Source organism: Engystomops pustulosus, chromosome 4, assembly GCF_040894005.1.
Source record: "Engystomops pustulosus chromosome 4, aEngPut4.maternal, whole genome shotgun sequence".
Taxonomy (NCBI): domain Eukaryota; kingdom Metazoa; phylum Chordata; class Amphibia; order Anura; family Leptodactylidae; genus Engystomops; species Engystomops pustulosus.
Window position 1 is genome coordinate 84,373,470 of NC_092414.1, and position 10,198 is coordinate 84,383,667.

Here is a 10,198-nt window from a genome sequence, read left to right on the forward strand (position 1 = left end):
TCTAACACCCGCGATCGGAGATTTCTCCGATCGCGGGTGTTAACCCCTGACACGCCGCGGTCGCGCTGACCGCGGCATGCTAGGGGCATTTGAGTAGAATCGGACCCCCCCCCCCGCGGCGCTTACGGGGGGGGGGGGTCCGCTGCTCCGATCGCAGCCCCGGGACTGCCGGTGCCCAGGGCTGCGCGATCCTCTTCTGTGAGCCGGGTCCGTGCCTTCTGGCAGGACCCGGCTGTAACACACTGAGCATGCGCAGCATGCTCAGTGTGTTACATTACACAGTGTAATACATCTGTATTACACTGTGTAATGTGAAGAAGAGCTTGAACAAGTGATCAGTGGATCACTTGTTCAAGCTAACCTGTAAAAGTTAATAAATAAATGTTAAAAACACTACATAAAATCATTTTTTAATAAAAAGAATAATTAAATAAAGTTAAAGTCCCCTAAACACAAATATTCCCTATACACATGCAATAAAGTGACAAAAAACACAAAATCGCCAAAAAACCCCACATATTTGGTATCGCCGCGTCCATAACAATCTGTACAATAACTCAAAAACATTATTGGACCCGCTCGGTGAACGCCGTAAAAACAAAACCCATAAAACACGCCAAAAATGTAAATTTTTCATAAAATCTCTACACAAAAATGTTCTAAAATGTGATCAAAATAAGTTATGTGCGCCAAAATGGTACCACTGAAAAGAACAACTCAACTCGTAAAAAATAAGCCCAAAACTAGCTCTGTCAACCAAAAACTATTAAAGTTACGTCTCCGAAAAGATGGCGATGCAAAAACAAATGAGATTTCCTCTATATTAGTTTTTATCCAGTAAAATTGTAAAAATAAATGAAAAACTGTATAAATGAGGTATCACCGTAATCGTAGTGACCTAGAGAATAAAGATAATATAGTATTTCTAGTGAACGGTGTACGACCCCCAAAAAATTCCAAAAAAAAAGTAAACCAAAATTGACAATTTTCTTTTCACCCATACATTCAAGAGTTAATAAAATCTCATCAATAAGCTAATGACCCACGAAAATGAATTATTTGTAAAGTGCATCTCATGTCGCAAAAAATAAGCCCTTATATGTCCAAATTGCCAAAAAAATAAAGATTGTATAGCCAATAAAATGTGACAATGCATAATCTGCTCTGAATGGCGCAGCTTCCCTTCGATGCCCTGGCGTGTGCCCATACAGCAGGTTACCACCACATATGGGGTATTGTTATACGCGGGAGGGATTGGGTATCAAATTTTGTGGAGCGTTTTGGTATTTTATCCACTGAGAATTTGTAAATTTTTTTAAAAACACATTAATTTAGCCAAAAAAATTTACTTTCAAAATTGTATCCGATTTTGTTTTAACCCCTGTAAAATAATTAAAGGGTTAATAAACTTCATAAAAGTTGTTTTACGTACGTTGAGGGGTGTAGTTTCTATAATGGGGTAATTTATGGGGTTTTACTTTTATTTAGGCCTCTCAAAGTGATTTAAAACCTGAGCAGGTCCCTCAATAGCAGGATTTTGCGTTTTTTATGAAAATGTGAAAAATCGCACCTAACGTTCAAAGGCCCATAACATCCTACAAAAATAAGAGGATGCCTAAAAAACCATGTCCACATAAATTAGACATTTAGTGAATGTTAGTTATTACATTTTTTGCGGATATTACTATGTATGGAAAAAGTAGAACATTTTGAAGTTTGAAAATCAAGAATTTTTCCAAATTTTCACCAAACATCTGATTTTCTCATAAATAAATGCAAAACAAAACACCAAAATTTTTCAACTAACATGAAGTACAAAGCGTCACGAGAAAACAATTTTAAAATCACTTGTATATGTTAAAGCGTTCCGAAGTTATAACCATTTATAGTGACACAGGGCAGATTTGAAAGAATGGGCCGTGTCAGGAAGGTGAAAAGTGGCTTCAGTGTTAAGGGGTTAATATTTTTTTGGTTGACATAGCTAGTTTTGGGCTTATTTTTTACGAGTTGAGTTGTTCTTTTCAGTGGTACCATTTTGGCGCACATAACTTTTTTTGATCACTTTTTAGAACATTTTTGTGTAGAGATTTTATGAAAAATGTACATTTTTGGCGTGTTTTACGGGTTTTGTTTTTACGGCGTTCACCGAGTGGGTCCAATAATGTTTCTGAGTTATTGTACGGATTGTTACGTACGTGGAGATACCAAATATGTGGGGTTTTTTGGCGATTTTGTGTTTTTTGTCACTTTATTGCATGTGTATAGGGAATATTTGTGTTTAGGGGACTTTAACTTTATTTAATTAATTCTTTTTATTAAAAAATGATTTTATGTAGTGTTTTTAACATTTTTTATTAACTTTTACAGGTTAGCTTGTACAGATGTACAGATGTATTACACTGTGTAATGTAACACACTGAGCATGCTGCGCATGCTCAGTGTGTTACAGCTGGGTCCTGCCAGAAGGCACGGACACGGCTCACAGAAGAGGATCGCGCAGCCCCAGGCACCGGCAGTCCCGGGGCTGCGATCGGAGCAGCGGACCCCCCCCCGGTAAGCGCCGCGGGGGGGGTCTGATTCTTCTCAAATGCCCCTAGCACGCCGCGGTCAGCGCGACCGCGGCGTGTCAGGGGTTAACACCCGCGATCGGAGAAATCTCCGATCGCGGGTGTTAGAGGCGGGTGTAGGCTATAATATATAGCCGACACCCGCAGCTTCTGGCGCGGGCTCCGTTCTGGAGCCAGCGCCAGAAGCATGACGTACTATTACTGCATTTTGCGGGAACGCACCTCCCGCCATGCAGTAATAGTACGTCAAATGTCGGGAAGGAGTTAAGGGACATTGATGACATGTCTATATAAGGTAAGTCTCTGTGCAATCAATTCCTGATCTTATGAATGCTATGGGGGTGATTGGCTGCATCAGTAATATGGTGTACATAATGCACATCACTGTCACCTTAATTACAAGTGCTCCTCTATAAATTAGAATATCCACAAAAATATATTTTTTTTCAATGCTTCAATTCGAAAAGTGAAACTCATTTATAACATAGAGTAATTACAAACAGAATGTTTTTTTCCAAGTGTTTATTTATGTTACTGTTGATAATTGTTGCTTATAGCCAAGGAAAATCCAAAAGTTATAATTTCAAAAAATTTGAATAATTAACCGAAAACACCTGCAAAGGCTTCCTATTAAAGATGAGCGAACATACTCGTCCGAGCTTGATGCTCGTTCGAGCATTAGCGTACTCGAAACTGCTCGTTGCTCGGATGAATACTTCGCCCGCTCGAGAAAATGGCATCTCCCGCCGTTTTGCTTTTTGGCGGCCAGAAACAGAGCCAATCACAAGCCAGGAGACTCTGCACTCCACCCAGCATGACGTGGTACCCTTACACGTCGATAGCAGTGGTTGGCTGGCCAGATCAGGTGACCCTGGAATAGACTGGCCCCTGCCTGCGCTGCTCGGATCATTCTGTGTCTGGATGCCGCTAGGGAGAGAGCTGCTGCTGGTCAGGGAAAGCGTTAGGGTGTTCTATTAGCTTACTGTTAGGCAGGAGTGATTCAACAAGAACCCAACAGCCCTTCTTAGGGCTACAATAACGTTATACATTTTTTTTTTATTTGCAGCTAGTACCATATTGTGAGGAATTTGCAGGGGGACTTGCTACCGTTGTGTTTAGCTCTTAGTGACACACATATCCACCTCAAACACCAAAGTGGGACAATTTATTAGGGGTTTGATTTCAATTAGGCACAGTCTGCCAGTTTCTTTTTATTTTACGTTTATTTTTTGATAACTCAGCGTCATCTCATCTGGCATAGCAGTGTGCTTTCATACTTGGCTAGAAAATAGCCATAGGAGAATCCAAACGGCTTACTTAGGCCTACAATAGCGTTATATAGTTGATTTTTGGTTGATTTGCTGGTGGCTGGCCTTGCTATAGTGCATCTACTACCAGATTGTGAGGAATTTGCAGTGAGACTTGGGACCGTTATGTTTAGCTCTTAGTGACACACATATCCATCTCAAACACCAAAGTGGGACAATTTATTAGGGGTTTGATTGAAATTAGGCACAGTCTGCCATTTACTTTTTATTTTAGGTTTATTTTTTCATAACTCAGCGTCATCTCATCTGGCATAGCAGTGTGCTTTCATAGTTGGCTAGAAAATAGCCATAGGAGAATCCAAACGGCTTACTTAGGCCTACAATAGCGTTATATATTTTATTTCTGGTTGATCTGCTGGTGGCTGGCCTTGCTGTTGTGCATCTACTACCATATTGTGAGGAATTTGCAGTGAGACTTGGGACCGTTGTGTTTAGAGCTTAGTGACGCACATATCCATCGCAAAGACCGAAGTGGAACAATTTATTAGGGGTTTGATTTCAATTAGGCACAGTCTGCCAGTTTCTTTTTATTTTACGTTTATTTTTTGATAACTCAGCGTCATCTCATCTGGCATAACAGTGTGCTTTCATACTTGGCTAGAAAATAGCCATAGCAATAGGATAGCATCGTTTGGTTTTAAAAACTGAAAAACACAAAAAAAAAAAAAAAACACAAAAAAAAAGTAAAACAAAAATTAAAGTTATAACTTTCATTTTCAAAATGTTTAACCCGAGGGCTAGGGGTAGAGGACGAGGGTGGGGACGTGGGCGTCCAACTACTGCAGGGGTCAGAGGCCGTGGTCCTGGGCGGGGTGAGACACCACCTGCTGATGCGGGAGCAGGGGAACGCCGCACAGCTACACTCCCTAGGTTCATGTCTGAAGTTACTGGGACTCGTGGTAGAGCACTGTTGAGGCCAGAACAGTGCGAACAGGTGATGTTGTGGATTGCCGACAATGCTTCAAGCAATTTGTCCACCAGTCAGTCTTCCACGCAGTCCACCCATGTCACCGAAATCGGCACCCCTTCAGCTCCTGCACCTCAGCCTCCTCCCCCCCAGTCTGCCCCCTCCCAGCAAAATTTGGCATTTGAACCGGCATACTCTGAGGAACTGTTTTCTGGACCCTTCCCACAGTCACAAACCACTTGTCCGGTTGCTGCTGAGCAATTTTCCGATGCCCAGGTTTTCCACCAGTCGCAGTCTGTGGGTGATGATGACCTTCTTGATGTAGTGGAAGAAGTGTGTAAAGAGGTGTCCGACGATGAGGAGACACGGTTGTCAGACAGTGGTGAAGTTGTTGTCAGGGCAGGAAGTCCGAGGGGGGAGCAGACTGAGGGATCGGAGGATGATGAGGTGACAGACCCAAGCTGGGTTGAGAGGCCGGGTGAACACAGTGCTTCTGAGACGGAGGAGAGTCCTCGACCAGAGCAGGTTGGAAGAGGCAGTGGTGGGGCCAGACGGAGAGGCAGGGCCAGAGCTGGTGCATCACCGCCAAATGTGTCACGTAGTGAAGCTCCCGTGGCGAGGGCTCCCGCGGCGAGGGCTAGATTTTCAAAAGTCTGGAGGTTCTTTAAGGAAACACCAGATGACCGACGAACTGTGGTGTGCAACCTTTGCCAAACCAGGATCAGCAGGGGTTCCACCACTACTAGCTTAACTACCAACCAGTATGCGCAGGCATATGAATGCTAAACACCCCACTCAGTGGCACCAAGCCCGTTCACCTCCGGCCGTGCACACCACTGCTCCTTCCCCTGTGTCAGCTGATAGTCAGCCCCCTGCCCAGGACCCTGGCCCAAAAACCCCATCGTCGCCTCCACGATCCTCCACAGCATCCACCAGCGTTCAGCTCTCCATACCCCAGACGCTGGAGCGAAAAAGGAAAAATAGTGCAACCCACCCGCACCCCCAAGCCCTCAATGTCCACATCTCCAGATTGCTTAGGCTGGAGATGCTGCCCTATAGGCTGGTAGAGACCGAGGCCTTTCGCAACCTCATGGCGACGGCCGCCCCTCGGTATTCGGTCCCCAGCCGCCACTACTTTTCCCGATGTGCCGTCCCAGCCCTGCACCAGCACGTGTCAGACAACATCATCCGTGCCCTGACCAACGCCGTTTCTGACAAGGTCCACCTGACCACGGACACGTGGACGAGTGCTGCCGTGCAGGGCCACTATATATCGCTGACGGCACATTGGGTTAACTTGGTGGAGGCTGGGACCGAGTGTGACCCTGCGGCTGGTCATATACTGCCGACGCCGAGGATTGCGGGGCCTACCTCGGTCCAGGTCTTTCAGGCCTACTATTCCTCCTCCTCCTCCCACCCCTCCTCCACCTCCTCCTCCGAACTACCATCCGTGGGCATGGCGCCATCAGTCGCTAGCTCTAGGCACAGCAGCAGTGCCGTCGCTAAGCGACAGCAGGCGGTGCTCAAACTGCTGAGCCTAGGCGATAAAAGGCACACCGCCAAAGAACTATTACAGGGCATCAAGGCGCAAACTGATCTGTGGCTGGCACCGCTGAACCTGAAGCCAGGCATGGTTGTGTGTGACAAAGGCCGTAACCTGGTGGCGGCTCTGCAACTCGGCAGACTGACACATGTGCCATGCCTGGCCCATGTGTTAAATCTCATAGTTCAGCTGTTCCATAAGTCATACCCCAATCTGTCTGATTTGCTCACGAAGGTGCGCCGCATCTGTGCGCATTTCAGGAAGTCCAGCACAGATGCTGCCACTCTCAGGGCAGCGCAGCGCCGCCTCCAACTGCCCGCTCACCGACTGGTAGAACTGGTAGTCAGGTCAGTCAGCTTCCTCAAGTCTACAATGAGGAGTGGACGTGGATGTCTGATATCTGTCAGGTGCTGAGTAACTTTGAGGAGTCAACACAGATGGTCAGTGGCGATGCCGCCATCATCAGCCTCACCATCCCGCTGCTTGGCCTGTTGAAAAACTCTCTGGTCAGCATGAAGTCAGAAGCTTTGCGCTTGTCACAAGAGACGGGGGAAGAAGATTCCCTTGTTGATAGCCAAAGCACCCTCAGGTCTGTTTCTCAGCGCATATCGGAGGAGGTGGAGGAGGATGAGGAGGAAGAGGAGGAGAATGTTGGCGAGACACAAGAGGGGACCATTGTTCAGTCCTTCACTGTTCAGCGTGTATGGGCAGAAGAAGAGGAGTTGGAGGAGTTGGAGGAGGAGGAAATGGACAGTCAGGCCAGTGAGGGGAGTGAATTCTTGCGCGTTGGTACTCTGGCGCATTTGGCAGATTTTATGCTAGGCTGCCTATCCCGTGACCCTCGCGTTCAAAGAATTTATTCCAGCACCGATTACTGGGTATTCACTCTCCTGGACCCACGGTACAAGCAAAATCTTTCCACTCTCATCCCTGGAGAGGAAAGGAGTGTGAGAATGCATGAATACCAGCAGGCCCTGGTGCACAAGCTGAAACAGTATTTCCCTTCTGACAGCGCTAGCGGCAGAGTGCGTAGTTCTGCGGGACAAGTAGCGAGGGAGAGTAGGCGAGCAGGCAGCTTGTCCAGCACTGGCAAGGGTACGCTTTACAAGGCTTTTGCCAGCTTTATGTCACCCCAGCAAGAAACTGTCACCTGTCCCCAGTCTCGGCAGAGTAGGGCTGATCTTTACAGAAAGATGGTGAGGGAGTACGTAGCTGACCATACCATCGTCCTAAATGATCACACAGCTCCCTACAACTACTGGGTTTCAAAGCTGGACATGTGGCATGAACTGGCGCTGTACGCCTTGGAGGTTCTTGCCTGCCCTGCCGCTAGCGTCTTGTCCGAGCGGGTTTTCAGTGCAGCTGGTGGCATCATCACCGATAAGCGTACACGCCTGTCGACTGACAGCGCTGACAGGCTGACGCTTATTAAGATGAATAAAGCCTGGATTTCTCATAATTTCCAATCTCCACCAGGTGAAGGAAGCTCAACCTGAATAATTTATGCACTCCTCCTCCTCATTTTCCTCCTTCTCCTCCTCTTTGTACACTAAAGCAGAGGAAACTGGCTATTTTTTGACAGGGCCCACTGGCTCTAGCTATAGTACTCTATGCATTTAATTTTTCTGGAGGGCCACCTACCCGGTCCTCTGTTTTAAACAATTTTTGGGACTGCCACATACAGGCACTCAATCTATTCAATTTTTCTGGAGGGCCACCTACCTGCTCCTCTGGTTTGAAAACTTTTTTGGACTGCCACATACAGGCACTCAATCTATTTAATTTTTCTGGAGGGCCACCTACCTGCTCCTCTGGCTTGAAAACTTTTTTGGACTGCCACATACAGGCACTATCCAAATTAAATTGTCTCCATAGCAGCCTCCACACGTTGTCTCCATTGCTACCTCCAAAAGTCGTCAATATAGCTGCCTCCATACATCGTCCCCTTATCAAACGAGGTGTGTCAGGCAGAAATTTGGGTTGTTTTCATGGATTCCACATCAAAGTTGTTAACTTTGTCGCCACCCTGCTGTGTTATCCACAAAATATACTGGCAAACTTTTATGATTAACCGATATTATTTCAGCGCTTCTTGCGCATCTGTTGATTACACTGCTGTGTAATCCACAAAATATACTGCCAAACTTTTACCATTTACTGATATTATTTCAGCGCTTCTTGCGCATCTGTTTACATTCCCCTCACCCGCCATATCCCAAACTTATAAGAACGCTACTACACTTAACTTGGTGGAGGCTGGGACCGAGTCTGACCCTGGGGCTGGTCATATACTGCCGACGCCGAGGATTGCGGGGCCTACCTCGGTCCAGGGCTCAAAGGCCTACTATACCTCCTCCTCCTCCCACCCCTCCTCCACCTCCTCCGAATTACCATCCGTGGGCATGGCGCCATCAGTCGGTAGCTCTAGGCACAGCAGCAGTGCCGTCGCTAAGCGACATCAGGCGGTGCTCAAACTGCTGAGCCTAGGCGATAAAAGGCACACCGCCCAAGAGCTATTACAGGGCATTCCACATCAAACTTGTTAACTTTGTCGCCACCCTGCTGTGTAATACACAAAATATACTGGCAAACTTTTATCATTTACCGATATTATTTCAGCGCTTCTTGCGCATCTTTTTACATTCCCCTCACCCGCCATATCCCAAACTTATAAGAACGCTACTAAACTTGATCTTATACAAAAGGTTCTTAGAAGTGCTGTTTGGGGAGTAGCCTAGAGACAGGGGCTTGGATTGGCGAAAGCTCGCCTGGCAGCGGAGCACCAGCTCCATCCCAAGATCCAACTAACATAGTTTTAACTGCAGCACCTTTAATCTACTACTAGTTCACTGCCTCCATACATGGTCCCCTTATCAAACGAGCTGTGTCAGGCAGAATTTTCAGGTGTTTCACCAGATACATAGTGGAACTCGGCGCGTCTGTCGCCGCCATGCTGGAGACCTGCAGTTGCAATCATAGAAGCACAATATGGATGCCCCATACTGTCGCTCTTAATCATGGAAGTCCTCTCCATGGCTGCCTCCAAATGTCGTCCCCTTATCAAACGAGCTGTGTCAGGCTCATTTTTCGGGTGTTTCACCAGATACGTTATGGAACTTGGTCACTATGTCGCCACCATGCTGTGTTATCGACTAAATATACCGTCAACCTTTTGTTCACAGAGGAAATAATTTCAGCGCTTCTTGCTCACCTCCTTTGGTTCCTCTCTGCCACCCATTGGTTTGAAGCCTGAGTCCATTTAGGGTATGTCGCCATGCCACTCTCTAGCCTGCCGCTGCTGCCGCTGCCTCTGCATAGTCCCCTATAGTGTCAGGGTCAATTATTGGATGTTTTAGATGCTATCTAGCCTCATTCGGTCACTCTGTCATGGCCATGCTGTTGCCCATAATTTTGGCATAATGGTGCGTTTAAGCAGCCTCAGAGGCATCCATGCATGCTGCCCCTGCTGTTTCCTGTTTATTTCCGTGGTGTTTCCATCCTTTTCTGAGGTTCCCAGGTGTTTGGCCAAGCTTCCCTGTGCAGAGCCTTGGTCCCCTTGAAAAATGCTCGAGTCTCCCATTGACTTCAATGGGGCTCGTTATTCGAGACGAGCACTCGAGCATCGGGAAAAGTTCGTCTCGAATAACGAGTACCCGAGCATTTTAGTGCTCGCTCATCTCTACTTCCTATGTATTTTAAAAGGTCTCTCAATCTGGTTCAGTAGTTGACACAATCATAGAGAAAACTGCTGACTTGACAAACGTCCACAAGGCATTCATTTTATCAAAGCATATAAATTAATATGAATTAATATTAATTAAGAATTGAGTGGAAGGAAAAAGTGTGGTAGAAA